The 14846-nt window shown below is 52.7% G+C and overlaps 6 non-coding genes across 6 annotated transcripts; all 6 read right to left on the reverse strand.

Moving 5' to 3' along the window:
- Window positions 1-1441: 1441 nt before the first annotated feature.
- Window positions 1442-1535, reverse strand: LOC132647504 (small nucleolar RNA SNORD116). The gene has a single exon (XR_009585869.1). It is a non-coding gene; the product is annotated as a small nucleolar RNA SNORD116 (small nucleolar RNA).
- Window positions 1536-3935: 2400 nt separating this feature from the next.
- Window positions 3936-4029, reverse strand: LOC132647531 (small nucleolar RNA SNORD116). Its single transcript, XR_009585896.1, has one exon. It is a non-coding gene; the product is annotated as a small nucleolar RNA SNORD116 (small nucleolar RNA).
- Window positions 4030-6426: 2397 nt separating this feature from the next.
- LOC132647505 (small nucleolar RNA SNORD116) lies at window positions 6427-6520 on the reverse strand. Its single transcript, XR_009585870.1, has one exon. It is a non-coding gene; the product is annotated as a small nucleolar RNA SNORD116 (small nucleolar RNA).
- Window positions 6521-8920: 2400 nt separating this feature from the next.
- On the reverse strand, window positions 8921-9014 carry LOC132647506 (small nucleolar RNA SNORD116). The gene has a single exon (XR_009585871.1). It is a non-coding gene; the product is annotated as a small nucleolar RNA SNORD116 (small nucleolar RNA).
- Window positions 9015-11410: 2396 nt separating this feature from the next.
- LOC132647507 (small nucleolar RNA SNORD116) lies at window positions 11411-11504 on the reverse strand. Its single transcript, XR_009585872.1, has one exon. It is a non-coding gene; the product is annotated as a small nucleolar RNA SNORD116 (small nucleolar RNA).
- A 2397-nt stretch (window positions 11505-13901) lies between these two features.
- On the reverse strand, window positions 13902-13995 carry LOC132647535 (small nucleolar RNA SNORD116). The gene has a single exon (XR_009585900.1). It is a non-coding gene; the product is annotated as a small nucleolar RNA SNORD116 (small nucleolar RNA).
- Between the last annotated feature and the right edge of the window lie 851 nt (window positions 13996-14846).

Below are 14846 nucleotides of genomic sequence, written 5' to 3' on the forward strand. Positions count from 1 at the left end.
AGGACAGGACTCAACGGTCACTAAAGATTCTGCAGTAGGTCTCAGGATGCAAGGGACATTCCAAAGGAACACCAACTTTGTCTCTCTTTGCATGTCTTTCTCTACCTATGTCTGTAAATTTTGTGTCTGAGTCTCTCTCCGTCGCTCTGTCTGTCATTCACGATCCCTTTCTCACTCAGCAGGATCCCTGTGGTCCAAGGACCAGGAAAGGTGCCTTCAGGCGTAGGCACTGTATCAAAGCAAATGTTTCCTGCTGGTCGCACACAGTGGTAAACCACTGAGGCTCCGATGACCCTGGAGAGCTGAAACCCTTCAGGAATGCAGTTACCAACAAAGCCACCTCTAAGTGAAAGTCCAATTCCTTTTGTCCCTGCTCATGGGTAGAGTTCTCAAGCCAGTCTTGATTGACAGCCCAAGACCCAGAAGCTGCCTCTCGTACTACACACCCACAGGGAAGCCATTCCGCAATTTCTACACCGAGGAATACCTGAGTCACACAAGAGAAAGCAAAATAAAGTAAAGGAAGCCACCCTACGTGAAATTTTTAACTTTGAGAAGACCTGTGCAAACAGAGGCCATTCCACCCTAGATCTCTGAGGACATCCCCGCCATGTCCTCATTCTACAGCTTTCCTACAAGGATATCATGTGTTTCAAAGAGCCACCCCCCCGGAACGAGGGTACCACACATGGATGCCATCCAAAACAGATTCCAATCAACTAATTCATACACGGATCCACAAGGCTCAGTTACCTATTTGTCTTCAAAAGAGGGATATCAGTCCTGGAATACATGGAGAATGTGAAAGTGGCAGAAATCTTAAAAAATAAATAAATAAATACATATAGAGCCGCCTCTCAGGGCTCCACTCCCTGTCTTGGCTCCCTAACTCCTTCCACGAAGGGGACCTGAGAAAATGTCAGGCACACAACAACAGACACTTTCACTCTTTGCCCTCAACATGGGGGTCCTACTCTCAAATGTCACCACATTCCCTCAGGCCCTGGGAGACTGTGTCACAGGACCCATATAGCATGTGCAGGCTTGACACCGGGCTGTCTCAGCATGGAAGCACTGCACCACTGCCACTTCCTGGCTTCTAGGATGGTGACACTCAGGGCCCCACTCTCAGAGTAGACTGAGCCCAGCTCTGTGGCCACTGCTACAAGCCTCCAGAGGCTTCAAGGTGCCTGCAGGGCACACAAGGCGGCTATCACCTATCTCCCTAGGATCTGGGCGACGCATCTCCTCCACACCAAAGGCAGCATCTCAGCATGTCCCTGAGGCCTGTCTTGCCAAAGGACAAACCCTTCTAGCCGAGTTGAGAAAGCACCGGCCCTCCTGGAGGCAGTGAGGCTCCAGGTGGAGGAAGGGAAGAGCAGAGGAGTGGATTCCCAGCCTGTGTCTGACCCCCTGAGAAGGTGGGTGACCCGAAGGTGCCGGACCTCAGTCCCGATGAGAGAGGTGGTATTGAGTTTTCACTCATTTTGTTCAGCTTTTCCAAGGAATGTTTGACTAGGAATCATCATCGATCCAAGCACACTGGAGTGCCCTTGCATAAAGAGTTTCGGGGCTCCTCTGGACAATGCGGGTGTTGGTGAGTGCGAGGAATTCCACGGCCTTCCCCAACCAGAAGCGTGGAGCAAGGGCACCAAGCTCTACACGTGGGGGCATCCAGAGGCCGGCCTGGACCTCCTTGGGCTGAAGTGACACGTCCTGCTCTGCCCTCGCAGTTCCACCAAGAACCGTCCATCCTGAGCACCTGGCAGAATTCATGGATGGCTTACCTTTGTCCTCCGATGCAGGCAGCTAGGTCACCAGCACCAAGCATCCTCTCTGGAGGCTAAATCAGGTGCCAACGGCGCTCACGGTATGATGCTGGCCCATTTCTTCTACAGTAGGCCCACGCTGGCCAAGGAAGGAGACACTGTGAAGACAGCACAAAGCACAAGCCCCCATTGCAGTGGGACCGATGCAAAGGGAAACCTGGGGCCTAGCAGACAGGAAGGGATGGTCAGACCACACATGCCCTCTCACCACTCCTGCTCTCCCAAACCCTCAAGCCTGCCCTGCCGCATCAGGAGGAGGGCACGGTGTTGGTCCCCTCGGCTTCCAGGCAAAATTTGGATAAGGCTAGGTATGAAGGGATTGCCCCACTGACACTTGGCTGCGCCCCATGGCCTTTACACACTTTTCTGAGTCTCTCTAACTTCAAACAAATAATCTCACCCTCTCCAACACACAGCTTGCTCCAACTCCAGCCTGTAGGAAATTCCCAAGAGAATGAGAGCACCTACAAACACACCAAATCTGGACCCTGTTCCCCAAGGGAGCAGCCTCCCCTGGCAATACTCCAATGGAGGCCTGGCACTCAAGCCAGGCCCGAGCCATGAGCCAGCCATGCCCACAGACACATCTCTGCCTCCACGGAGGTCCTCCTCTGCATTTTCAGCGGGCCTCGTGGTTCTACACAACAATATCAAGACACAGGACAGGACTCAACGGTCACTAAAGATTCTGCAGTAGGTCTCAGGATGCAAGGGACATTCCAAAGGCACACCAACTTTGTCTCTCTTTGCATGTCTTTCTCTACCTTTGTCTGTAAATTTTGTGTCTGAATCTCTCTCCATCGCTCTGTCTGTCATTCACGATCCCTTTCTCACTCAGCAGGATCCCTGTGGTCCAAGGACCAGGAAAGGTGCCTTCAGGCGTAGGCACTGTATCAAAGCAAATGTTTCCTGCTGGTCGCACACAGTGGTAAACCACTAAGGCTCCGATGACCCTGGAGAGCTGAAACCCTTCAGGAATGCAGTTACCAACAAAGCCACCTCTAAGTGAAAGTCCAATTCCTTTTGTCCCTGCTCATGGGTAGAGTTCTCAAGCCAGTCTTGATTGACAGCCCAAGACCCAGAAGCTGCCTCTCGTACTACACACCCACAGGGAAGCCATTCCGCAATTTCTACACCGAGGAATACCTGAGTCACACAAGAGAAAGCAAAATAAAGTAAAGGAAGCCACCCTACGTGAAATTTTTAACTTTGAGAAGACCTGTGCCAACAGAGGCCATTCCATCCTAGATCTCTGAGGACATCCCCGCCATGTGCTCATTCTACAGCTTTCCTACAAAGATATCATGTGTTTCAAAGAGGCAGCCCCCCCGGAATGAGGGTACCACACAAGGATGCCATCCAACACAGATTCCAATCAACTAATTCATACACGGATCCACAAGGCTCAGTTACCTATCTGTCTTCAAAAGAGGGATATCAGTCCTGGAATACATGGAGAGTGTGAAAGTGGCAGAAATCTTAAAAAAATAAATAAATAAATGAACACATATAGAGCCGCCTCTCAGGGCTCCACTCCCTGTCTTGGCTCCCTAACTCCTTCCACGAAGGGGACCTGAGAAAATGTCAGGCACACAACAACAGACAATTTCACTCTTTGCCCTCAACATGGGGGTCCTACTCTCAAATGTCACCACATTCCCTCAGGCCCTTGGAGACTGTGTCACAGGACCCATATAGCATGTGCAGGCTTGACACCGGGCTGTCTCAGCATGGAAGCACTGCACCACTGCCACTTCCTGGCTTCTAGGATGGTGACACTCAGGGCCCCACTCTCAGAGTAGACTGAGCCCAGCTCTGTGGCCACTGCTACAAGCCTCCAGAGGCTTCAAGGTGCCTGCAGGGCACACAAGGCGGCTATCACCTATCTCCCTAGGATCTGGGCAACGCATCTCCTCCACACCAAAGGCAGCATCTCAGCATGTCCCTGAGGCCTGTCTTGCCAAAGGACAAACCCTTCTAGCCGAGTTGAGAAAGCACCGGCCCTCCTGGAGGCAGTGAGGCTCCAGGTGGAGGAAGGGAAGAGCAGAGGAGTGGATTCCCAGCCTGTGTCTGACCCCCTGAGAAGGTGGGTGACCCGAAGGTGCCGGACCTCAGTCCCGATGAGAGAGGTGGTATTGAGTTTTCACTCATTTTGTTCAGCTTTTCCAAGGAATGTTTGACTCGGAATCATCATCGATCCAAGCACACTGGAGTGCCATTGCATAAAGAGTTTCGGAGCTCCTCTGGACAATGCGGGTGTTGGTGAGTGCGAGGAATTCCACGGCCTTCCCCAACCAGAAGCGTGGAGCAAGGGCACCAAGCTCTGCACGTGGGGGCATCCAGAGGCCGGCCTGGACCTCCTTGGGCTGAAGTGACACGTCCTGCTCTGCCCTCGCAGTTCCACCAAGAACCGACCATCCTGCGCACCTGGCAGAATTCATGGGTGGCTTACCTTTGTCCTCCGATGCAGGCAGCTAGGTCACCAGCACCAAGCATCCTCGCTGGAGGCTAAATCAGGTGCCAACGGCGCTCACGGTATGATGCTGGCCCATTTCTTCTACAGTAGGCCCAAGCTGGCCAAGGAAGGAGACACTGTGAAGACAGCACAAAGGACAAGCCCCCATTACAGTGGGACCGATGCAAAGGGAAACCTGGGGCCTAGCAGACAGGAAGGGATGGTCAGACCACACATGCCCTCTCACCACTCCTGCTCTCCCAAAACCTCCAGCCTTCCCTGCCGCATCAGGAGGAGGGCACGGTGTTGGTCCCCTCGGCTTCCATGCAAAATATGGATAAGGCTAGGTATGAAAGGATTGCCCCACTGACACTTGGATGCGCCCCATGGCCTTTACACACTTTTCTGAGTCTCTCTAACTTCAAACAAATAATCTCACCCTCTCCAACACACAGCTTGCTCCAACTCCAGCCTGTAGGAAATTCCCAAGAGAATGAGAGCACCTACAAACACACCAAATCTGGACCCTGTTCCCCAAGGGAGCAGCCTCCCCTGGCAAAACTCCAATGGAGGCCTGGCACTCAAGCCAGGCCCGAGCCATGAGCCAGCAATACCCACAGACATATCTCTGCCTCCACGGAGGTCCTCCTCTGCATTTTCAGCGGGCCTCGTGGTTCTACACAACAATATCAAGACACAGGACAGGACTCAACGGTCACTAAAGATTCTGCAGTAGGTCTCAGGATGCAAGGGACATTCCAAAGGCACACCAACTTTGTCTCTCTTTGCATGTCTTTCTCTACCTATGTCTGTAAATTTTGTGTCTGAGTCTCTCTCCTTCGCTCTGTCTGTCATTCACGATCCCTTTCTCACTCAGCAGGATCCCTGTGGTCCAAGGACCAGGAAAGGTGCCCTCAGGCGTAGGCACTGTATCAAAGCAAATGTTTCCTGCTGGTCGCACACAGTGGTAAACCACTGAGGCTCCGATGACCCTGGAGAGCTGAAACCCTTCAAGAATGCAGTTACCAACAAAGCCACCTCTAAGTGAAAGTCCAATCGCTTTTGTCCCTGCTCATGGGTAGAGTTCTCAAGCCAGTCTTGATTGACAGCCCAAGACCCAGAAGCTGCCTCTCGTACTACACACCCACAGGGAAGCCATTCCGCAATTTCTACACCGAGGAATACCTGAGTCACACAAGAGAAAGCAAAATAAAGTAAAGGAAGCCACCCTACGTGAAATTTTTAACTTTGAGAAGACCTGTGCCAACGGAGGCCATTCCATCATAGATCTCTGAGGACATCCCCACCATGACCTCATTCTACAGCTTTCCTACAAGGATATCATGTGTTTCAAAGAGCCCCCCCCCCCCCGGAATGAGGGTACCACACAAGGATGCCATCCAACACAAATTCCAATCAACTAATTCATACACGGATCCACAAGGCTCAGTTACCTATCTGTCTTCAAAAGAGGGATATCAGTCCTGGAATACATGGAGAATGTGAAAGTGGCAGAAATCTTAAAAAAAAAATAAATAAATACATATAGAGCCGCCTCTCAGGGCTCCACTCCCTGTCTTGGCTCCCTAACTCCTTCCATGAAGTGGACCTTGGAAAATGTCAGGCACACAACAACAGACACTTTCACCCTTTGCCCTCAACATGGGGGTCCTACTCTCAAATGTCACCACATTCCCTCAGGCCCTGGGAGACTGTGTCACAGGACCCATATAGCATGTGCAGGCTTGACACCGGGCTGTCTCAGCATGGAAGCACTGCACCACTTCCACTTCCTGGCTTCTAGGATGGTGACACTCAGGGCCCCACTCTCAGAGTAGACTGAGCCCAGCTCTGTGGCCACTGCTACAAGCCTCCAGAGGCTCCAAGGTGCCTGCAGGGCACACAAGGCGGCTATCACCAATCTCCCCATGATCTGGGAAACGCATCTCCTCCACACCAAAGGCAGCATCTCAGCATGTCCCTGAGGCCTGTCTTGCCAAAGGACAAACCCTTCTAGCCGAGTTGAGAAAGCACCGGCCCTCCTGGAGGCAGTGAGGCTCCAGGTGGAGGAAGGGAAGAGCAGAGGAGTGGATTCCCAGCCTGTGTCTGACCCCCTGAGAAGGTGGGTGACCCGAAGGTGCCGGACCTCAGTCCCGATGAGAGAGGTGGTATTGAGTTTTCACTCATTTTGTTCAGCTTTTCCAAGGAATGTTTGACTAGGAATCATCATCGATCCAAGCACACTGGAGTGCCCTTGCATAAAGAGTTTCGGGGCTCCTCTGGACAATGCGGGTGTTGGTGAGTGCGAGGAATTCCACGGCCTTCCCCAACCAGAAGCGTGGAGCAAGGGCACCAAGATCTGCACGTGGGGGAATCCAGAGGATGGCCTGTACTTCCTGGGGCTGAAGTGACACGCCCTGCTCTGCCCTCGCAGTTCCACCAAGAACCGACCATCCTGAGCACCTGGCAGAATTCATGGGTGGCTTACCTTTGTCCTCCGATGCAGGCAGCTAGGTCACCAGCACCAAGCATCCTCGCTGGAGGCTAAATCAGGTGCCAACGGCGCTCACGGTATGATGCTGGCCCATTTCTTCTACAGTAGGCCCAAGCTGACCAAGGAAGGAGACACTGTGAAGACAGCACAAAGGACAAGCCCCCATTACAGTGGGACCGATGCAAAGGGAAACCAGGGGCCTAGCAGACAGGAAGGGATGGTCAGACCACACATGCCCTCTCACCACTCCTGCTCTCCCAAACCCTCCAGGCTGTGCTGCCGCATCAGGAGGAGGGCACGGTGTTGGTCCCCTCGGCTTCCAGGCAAAATTTGGATAAGGCTAGGTATGAAGGGATTGCCCCACTGACTCTTGGCTACGCCCCAGGGCCTTTACACACTTTTCTGAGTCTCTCTAACTTCAAACAAATAATCTCACCCTCTCCAACACACAGCTTGCTCCAACTCCAGCCTGTAGGAAATTCCCAAGAGAATGAGAGCACCTACAAACACACCAAATCTGGACCCTGTTCCCCAAGGGAGCAGCCTCCCCTGGCAATACTCCAATGGAGGCCTGGCACTCAAGCCAGGCCCGAGCCATGAGCCAGCCATGCCCACAGACATATCTCTGCCTCCACGGAGGTCCTCCTCTGCATTTTCAGCGGACCTCGTGGTTCTACACAACAATATCAAGACACAGGCCAGGACTCAACGGTCACTAAAGGTACTGCAGTAGGTCTCAGGATGCAAGGGACATTCCAAAGGCACACCAACTTTGTCTCTCTTTGCATGTCTTTCTCTACCTATGTCTGTAAATTTTGTGTCTGAGTCTCTCTCCGTCACTCTGTCTGTCATTCACGATCACTTTCTGACTCAGCAGGATCACTGTGGTCCAAGGACCAGGAAAGGTGCCTTCAGGCATAGGCACTGTATCACACCCAAAAGTTTCCAGCTGATCGCACACAGTGGTAAACCATTGAGGCTCCGATGACCCTGGAGAGCTGATACCCTTCAGGAATGCAGTTACCAAAAAAGCCATCTCTAACTGAAAGTCCAATTCCTTTTGTCCCTGCTCATGGGTAGAGTTCTCAAGCCAGTCTTGATTGACAGCCCAAGACCCAGAAGCTGCCTCTCGTACTACACACCCACAGGGAAGCCATTCCGCAATTTCTACACCGAGGAATACCTGAGTCACACAAGAGAAAGCAAAATAAAGTAAAGGAAGCCACCCTACGTGAAATTTTTAACTTTGAGAAGACCTGTGCCAACAGAGGCCATTCCATCATAGATCTCTGAGGACATCCCCACCATGTCCTCATTCTACAGCTTTCCTACAAGGATATCATGTGTTTCAAAGAGCCCCCCCCCCCCCCCGGAATGAGGGTACCACACAAGGATGCCATCCAACACATATTCCAATCAACTAATTCATACACGGATCCACAAGGCTCAGTTACCTATCTGTCTTCAAAAGAGGGATATCAGTCCTGGAATACATGGAGAATGTGAAAGTGGCAGAAATCTTAAAAAAAAAAAAAATAAATACATATAGAGCCGCCTCTCAGGGCTCCACTCCCTGTCTTGGCTCCCTAACTCCTTCCATGAAGTGGACCTTGGAAAATGTCAGGCACACAACAACAGACACTTTCACTCTTTGCCCTCAACATGGGGGTCCTACTCTCAAATGTCACCACATTCCCTCAGGCCCTGGGAGACTGTGTCACAAAACCCATATAGCATGTGCAGGCTTGACACCGGGCTGTCTCAGCATGGAAGCACTGCACCACTGCCACTTCCTGGCTTCTAGGATGGTGACACTCAGGGCCCCACTATCAGAGTAGACTGAGCCCAGCTCTGTGGCCACTGCTACAAGCCTCCAGAGGCTCCAAGGTGCCTGCAGGGCACACAAGGCGGCTATCACCAATCTCCCCATGATCTGGGAAACGCATCTCCTCCACACCAAAGGCAGCATCTCAGCATGTCCCTGAGGCCTGTCTTGCCAAAGGACAAACCCTTCTAGCCGAGTTGAGAAAGCACCGGCCCTCCTGGAGGCAGTGAGGCTCCAGGTGGAGGAAGGGAAGAGCAGAGGAGTGGATTCCCAGCCTGTGTCTGACCCCCTGAGAAGGTGGGTGACCCGAAGGTGCCGGACCTCAGTCCCGATGAGAGAGGTGGTATTGAGTTTTCACTCATTTTGTTCAGCTTTTCCAAGGAATGTTTGACTAGGAATCATCATCGATCCAAGCACACTGGAGTGCCCTTGCATAAAGAGTTTCAGGGCTCCTCTGGACAATGCGGGTGTTGGTGAGTGCGAGGAATTCCACGGCCTTCCCCAACCAGAAGCGTGGAGCAAGGGCACCAAGATCTGCACGTGGGGGAATCCAGAGGATGGCCTGTACTTCCTGGGGCTGAAGTGACACGCCCTGCTCTGCCCTCGCAGTTCCACCAAGAACCGACCATCCTGAGCACCTGGCAGAATTCATGGGTGGCTTACCTTTGTCCTCCGATGCAGGCAGCTAGGTCACCAGCACCAAGCATCCTCGCTGGAGGCTAAATCAGGTGCCAACGGCGCTCACGGTATGATGCTGGCCCATTTCTTCTACAGTAGGCCCAAGCTGACCAAGGAAGGAGACACTGTGAAGACAGCACAAAGGACAAGCCCCCATTACAGTGGGACCGATGCAAAGGGAAACCAGGGGCCTAGCAGACAGGAAGGGATGGTCAGACCACACATGCCCTCTCACCACTCCTGCTCTCCCAAACCCTCCAGGCTGTGCTGCCGCATCAGGAGGAGGGCACGGTGTTGGTCCCCTCGGCTTCCAGGCAAAATTTGGATAAGGCTAGGTAGGAAGGGATTGCCCCACTGACTCTTGGCTACCCCCCAGGGCCTTTACACACTTTTCTGAGTCTCTCTAACTTCAAACAAATAATCTCACCCTCTCCAACACACAGCTTGCTCCAACTCCAGCCTGTAGGAAATTCCCAAGAGAATGAGAGCACCTACAAACACACCAAATCTGGACCCTGTTCCCCAAGGGAGCAGCCTCCCCTGGCAATACTCCAATGGAGGCCTGGCACTCAAGCCAGGCCCGAGCCATGAGCCAGCCATGCCCACAGACATATCTCTGCCTCCACGGAGGTCCTCCTCTGCATTTTCAGCGGACCTCGTGGTTCTACACAACAATATCAAGACACAGGCCAGGACTCAACGGTCACTAAAGGTACTGCAGTAGGTCTCAGGATGCAAGAGACATTCCAAAGGCACACCAACTTTGTCTCTCTTTGCATGTCTTTCTCTACCTATGTCTGTAAATTTTGTGTCTGAGTCTCTCTCCGTCACTCTGTCTGTCATTCACGATCACTTTCTGACTCAGCAGGATCACTGTGGTCCAAGGACCAGGAAAGGTGCCTTCAGGCATAGGCACTGTATCACACCCAAAAGTTTCCGGCTGATCGCACACAGTGGTAAACCACTGAGGCTCCGATGACCCTGGAGAGCTGATACCCTTCAGGAATGCAGTTACCAAAAAAGCCATCTCTAACTGAAAGTCCAATTCCTTTTGTCCCTGCTCATGGGTAGAGTTCTCAAGCCAGTCTTGATTGACAGCCCAAGACCCAGAAGCTGCCTCTCGTACTACACACCCACAGGGAAGCCATTCCGCAATTTCTACACCGAGGAATACCTGAGTCACACAAGAGAAAGCAAAATAAAGTAAAAGAAGCCACCCTACGTGAAATTTTTAACTTTGAGAAGACCTGTGCAAACAGAGGCCATTCCATCCTAGATCTCTGAGGACATCCCTGCCATGTCCTCATTTTACAGCTTTCCTACAAGGATATCATGTGTTTCAAAGAGCCACCCCTCCGGAATGAGGGTACCACACAAGGATGCCATCCAACACAGATTCCAATCAACTGATTCATACACGGATCCACAAGGCTAAGTTACCTATCTGTCTTCAAAAGAGGGATATCAGTCCTGGAATACATGGAGAGTGTGAAAGTGGAAGAAATCTTAAAAAAATAAATAAATACATACATATAGAGCCGCCTCTCAGGGCTCCACTCCCTGTCTTGGCTCCCTAACACCTTCCACTAAGGGGACCTGAGAAAATGTCAGGCACACAACAACAGACACTTTCACTCTTTGCCCTTAACATGGGGGTCCTACTCTCAAATGTCACTACATTCCCTCAGACCCTGGGAGACTGTGTCACAGGACCCATATAGCATGTGCAGGCTTGACACCGGGCTGTCTCAGCATGGAAGCACTGCACCACTGCCACTTCCTGGCTTCTAGGATGGTGACACTCAGGGCCCCACTCTCAGAGTAGACTGAGCCCAGCTCTGTGGCCACTGCTACAAGCCTCCAGAGGCTTCAAGGTGCCTGCAGGGCACACAAGGCGGCTATCACCTATCTCCCTAGGATCTGGGCAACGCATCTCCTCCACACCAAAGGCAGCATCTCAGCATGTCCCAGAGGCCTGTCTTGCCAAAGGACAAACCCTTCTAGCCGAGTTGCGAAAGCACCGGCCCTCCTGGAGGCAGTGAGGCTCCAGGTGGAGGAAGGGAAGAGCAGAGGAGTGGATTCCCAGACTGTGTCTGACCCCCTGAGAAGGTGGGTGACCCGAAGGTGCCGGACCTCAGTCCCGATGAGAGAGGTGGTATTGAGTTTTCACTCATTTTGTTCAGCTTTTCCAAGGAATGTTTGACTAGGAATCATCATCGATCCAAGCACACTGGAGTGCCCTTGCATAAAGAGTTTCGGGGCTCCTCTGGACAATGCGGGTGTTGGTGAGTGCGAGGAATTCCACGGCCTTCCCCAACCAGAAGCGTGGAGCAAGGGCACCAAGCTCTGCACGTGGGGGCATCCAGAGGCCGGCCTGTACTTCCTGGGGCTGAAGTGACACGCCCTGCTCTGCCCTCGCAGTTCCACCAAGAACCGACCATCCTGAGCACCTGGCAGAATTCATGGGTGGCTTACCTTTGTCCTCCGATGCAGGCAGCTAGGGCACCAGCACCAAGCATCCTCGCTGGAGGCTAAATCAGGTGCCAACGGCGCTCACGGTATGATGCTGGCCCATTTCTTCTACAGTAGGCCCAAGCTGGCCAAGGAAGGAGACACTGTGAAGACAGCACAAAGGACAAGCCCCCATTACAGTGGGACCGATGCAAAGGGAAACCTGGGGCCTAGCAGACAGGAAGGGATGGTCAGACCACACATGCCCTCTCACCACTCCTGCTCTCCCAAACCCTCCAGCCTGCCCTGCCGCATCAGGAGGAGGGCACGGTGTTGGTCCCCTCGGCTTCCAGACAAAATTTGGATAAGGCTAGGTAGGAAGGGATTGCCCCACTGACTCTTGGCTACCCCCCAGGGCCTTTACACACTTTGCTGAGTCTCTCTAACTTCAAACCAATAATCTCACCCTCTCCAACACACAGCTTGCTCCAACTCCAGCCTGTAGGAAATTCCCAAGAGAATGAGAGCACCTACAAACACACCAAATCTGGACCCTGTTCCCCAAGGGAGCAGCCTCCCCTGGCAATACTCCAATGGAGGCCTGGCACTCAAGCCAGGCCCGAGCCATGAGCCAGCCATGCCCACAGACACATCTCTGCCTCCACGGAGGTCCTCCTCTGCATTTTCAGCGGGCCTCGTGGTTCTACACAACAATATCAAGACACAGGACAGGACTCAACGGTCACTAAAGATTCTGCAGTAGGTCTCAGGATGCAAGGGACATTCCAAAGGCACACCAACTTTGTCTCTCTTTGCATGTCTTTCTCTACCTATGTCTGTAAATTTTGTGTCTGAGTCTCTCTCCGTCGCTCTGTCTGTCATTCACGATCCCTTTCTCACTCAGCAGGATCCCTGTGGTCCAAGGACCAGGAAAGGTGCCTTCAGGCGTAGGCACTGTATCAAAGCAAATGTTTCCTGCTGGTCGCACACAGTGGTAAACCACTGAGGCTCCGATGACCCTGGAGAGCTGAAACCCTTCAGGAATGCAGTTACCAACAAAGCCACCTCTAAGTGAAAGTCCAATTCCTTTTGTCCCTGCTCATGGGTAGAGTTCTCAAGCCAGTCTTGATTGACAGCCCAAGACCCAGAAGCTGCCTCTCGTACTACACACCCACAGGGAAGCCATTCCGCAATTTCTACACCGAGGAATACCTGAGTCACACAAGAGAAAGCAAAATAAAGTAAAGGAAGCCACCCTACGTGAAATTTTTAACTTTGAGAAGACCTGTGCCAACAGAGGCCATTCCTTCCTAGATCTCTGAGGACATCCCCGCCATGTCCTCATTCTACAGCTTTCCTACAAGGATATCATGTGTTTCAAAGAGCCACCCCCCCCCGGAATGAGGGTACCACACAAGGATGCCATCCAACACAGATTCCAATCAACTGATTCATACACGGATCCACAAGGCTAAGTTACCTATCTGTCTTCAAAAGAGGGATATCAGTCCTGGAATACATGGAGAGTGTGAAAGTGGAAGAAATCTTAAAAAAATAAATAAATACATACATATAGAGCCGCCTCTCAGGGCTCCACTCCCTGTCTTGGCTCCCTAACACCTTCCACGAAGGGGACCTGAGAAAATGTCAGGCACACAACAACAGACACTTTCACTCTTTGCCCTCAACATGGGGGTCCTACTCTCAAATGTCACCACATTCCCTCAGGCCCTGGGAGACTGTGTCACAAAACCCATATAGCATGTGCAGGCTTGACACCGGGCTGTCTCAGCATGGAAGCACTGCACCACTGCCACTTCCTGGCTTCTAGGATGGTGACACTCAGGGCCCCACTCTCAGAGTAGACTGAGCCCAGCTCTGTGGCCACTGCTACAAGCCTCCAGAGGCTTCAAGGTGCCTGCAGGGCACACAAGGCGGCTATCACCTATCTCCCTAGGATCTGGGCAACGCATCTCCTCCACACCAAAGGCAGCATCTCAGCATGTCCCAGAGGCCTGTCTTGCCAAAGGACAAACCCTTCTAGCCGAGTTGCGAAAGCACCGGCCCTCCTGGAGGCAGTGAGGCTCCAGGTGGAGGAAGGGAAGAGCAGAGGAGTGGATTCCCAGCCTGTGTCTGACCCCCTGAGAAGGTGGGTGACCCGAAGGTGCCGGACCTCAGTCCCGATGAGAGAGGTGGTATTGAATTTTCACTCATTTTGTTCAGCTTTTCCAAGGAATGTTTGACTCGGAATCATCATCGATCCAAGCACACTGGAGTGCCCTTGCATAAAGAGTTTCGGGGCTCCTCTGGACAATGCGGGTGTTGGTGAGTGCGAGGAATTCCACGGCCTTCCCCAACCAGAAGCGTGGAGCAAGGGCACCAAGCTCTGCACGTGGGGGCATCCAGAGGCCGGCCTGTACTTCCTGGGGCTGAAGTGACACGCCCTGCTCTGCCCTCGCAGTTCCACCAAGAACCGACCATCCTGAGCACCTGGCAGAATTCATGGGTGGCTTACCTTTGTCCTCCGATGCAGGCAGCTAGGTCACCAGCACCAAGCATCCTCGCTGGAGGCTAAATCAGGTGCCAACGGCGCTCACGGTACGATGCTGGCCCATTTCTTCTACAGTAGGCCCAAGCTGGCCAAGGAAGGAGACACTGTGAAGACAGCACAAAGGACAAGCCCCCATTACAGTGGGACCGATGCAAAGGGAAACCTGGGGCCTAGCAGACAGGAAGGGATGGTCAGACCACACATGCCCTCTCACCACTCCTGCTCTCCCAAACCCTCCAGCCTGCCCTGCCGCATCAGGAGGAGGGCACGGTGTTGGTCCCCTCGGCTTCCAGACAAAATTTGGATAAGGCTAGGTAGGAAGGGATTGCCCCACTGACTCTTGGCTACCCCCCAGGGCCTTTACACACTTTGCTGAGTCTCTCTAACTTCAAACCAATAATCTCACCCTCTCCAACACACAGCTTGCTCCAACTCCAGCCTGTAGGAAATTCCCAAGAGAATGAGAGCACCTACAAACACACCAAATCTGGACCCTGTTCCCCAAGGGAGCAGCCTCCCCTGGCAATACTCCAATGGAGGCCTGGCACTCAAGCCAGGCCCGA

Source organism: Meriones unguiculatus, chromosome 14 (genome assembly GCF_030254825.1).
Source record: "Meriones unguiculatus strain TT.TT164.6M chromosome 14, Bangor_MerUng_6.1, whole genome shotgun sequence".
NCBI classification, from domain to species: domain Eukaryota; kingdom Metazoa; phylum Chordata; class Mammalia; order Rodentia; family Muridae; genus Meriones; species Meriones unguiculatus.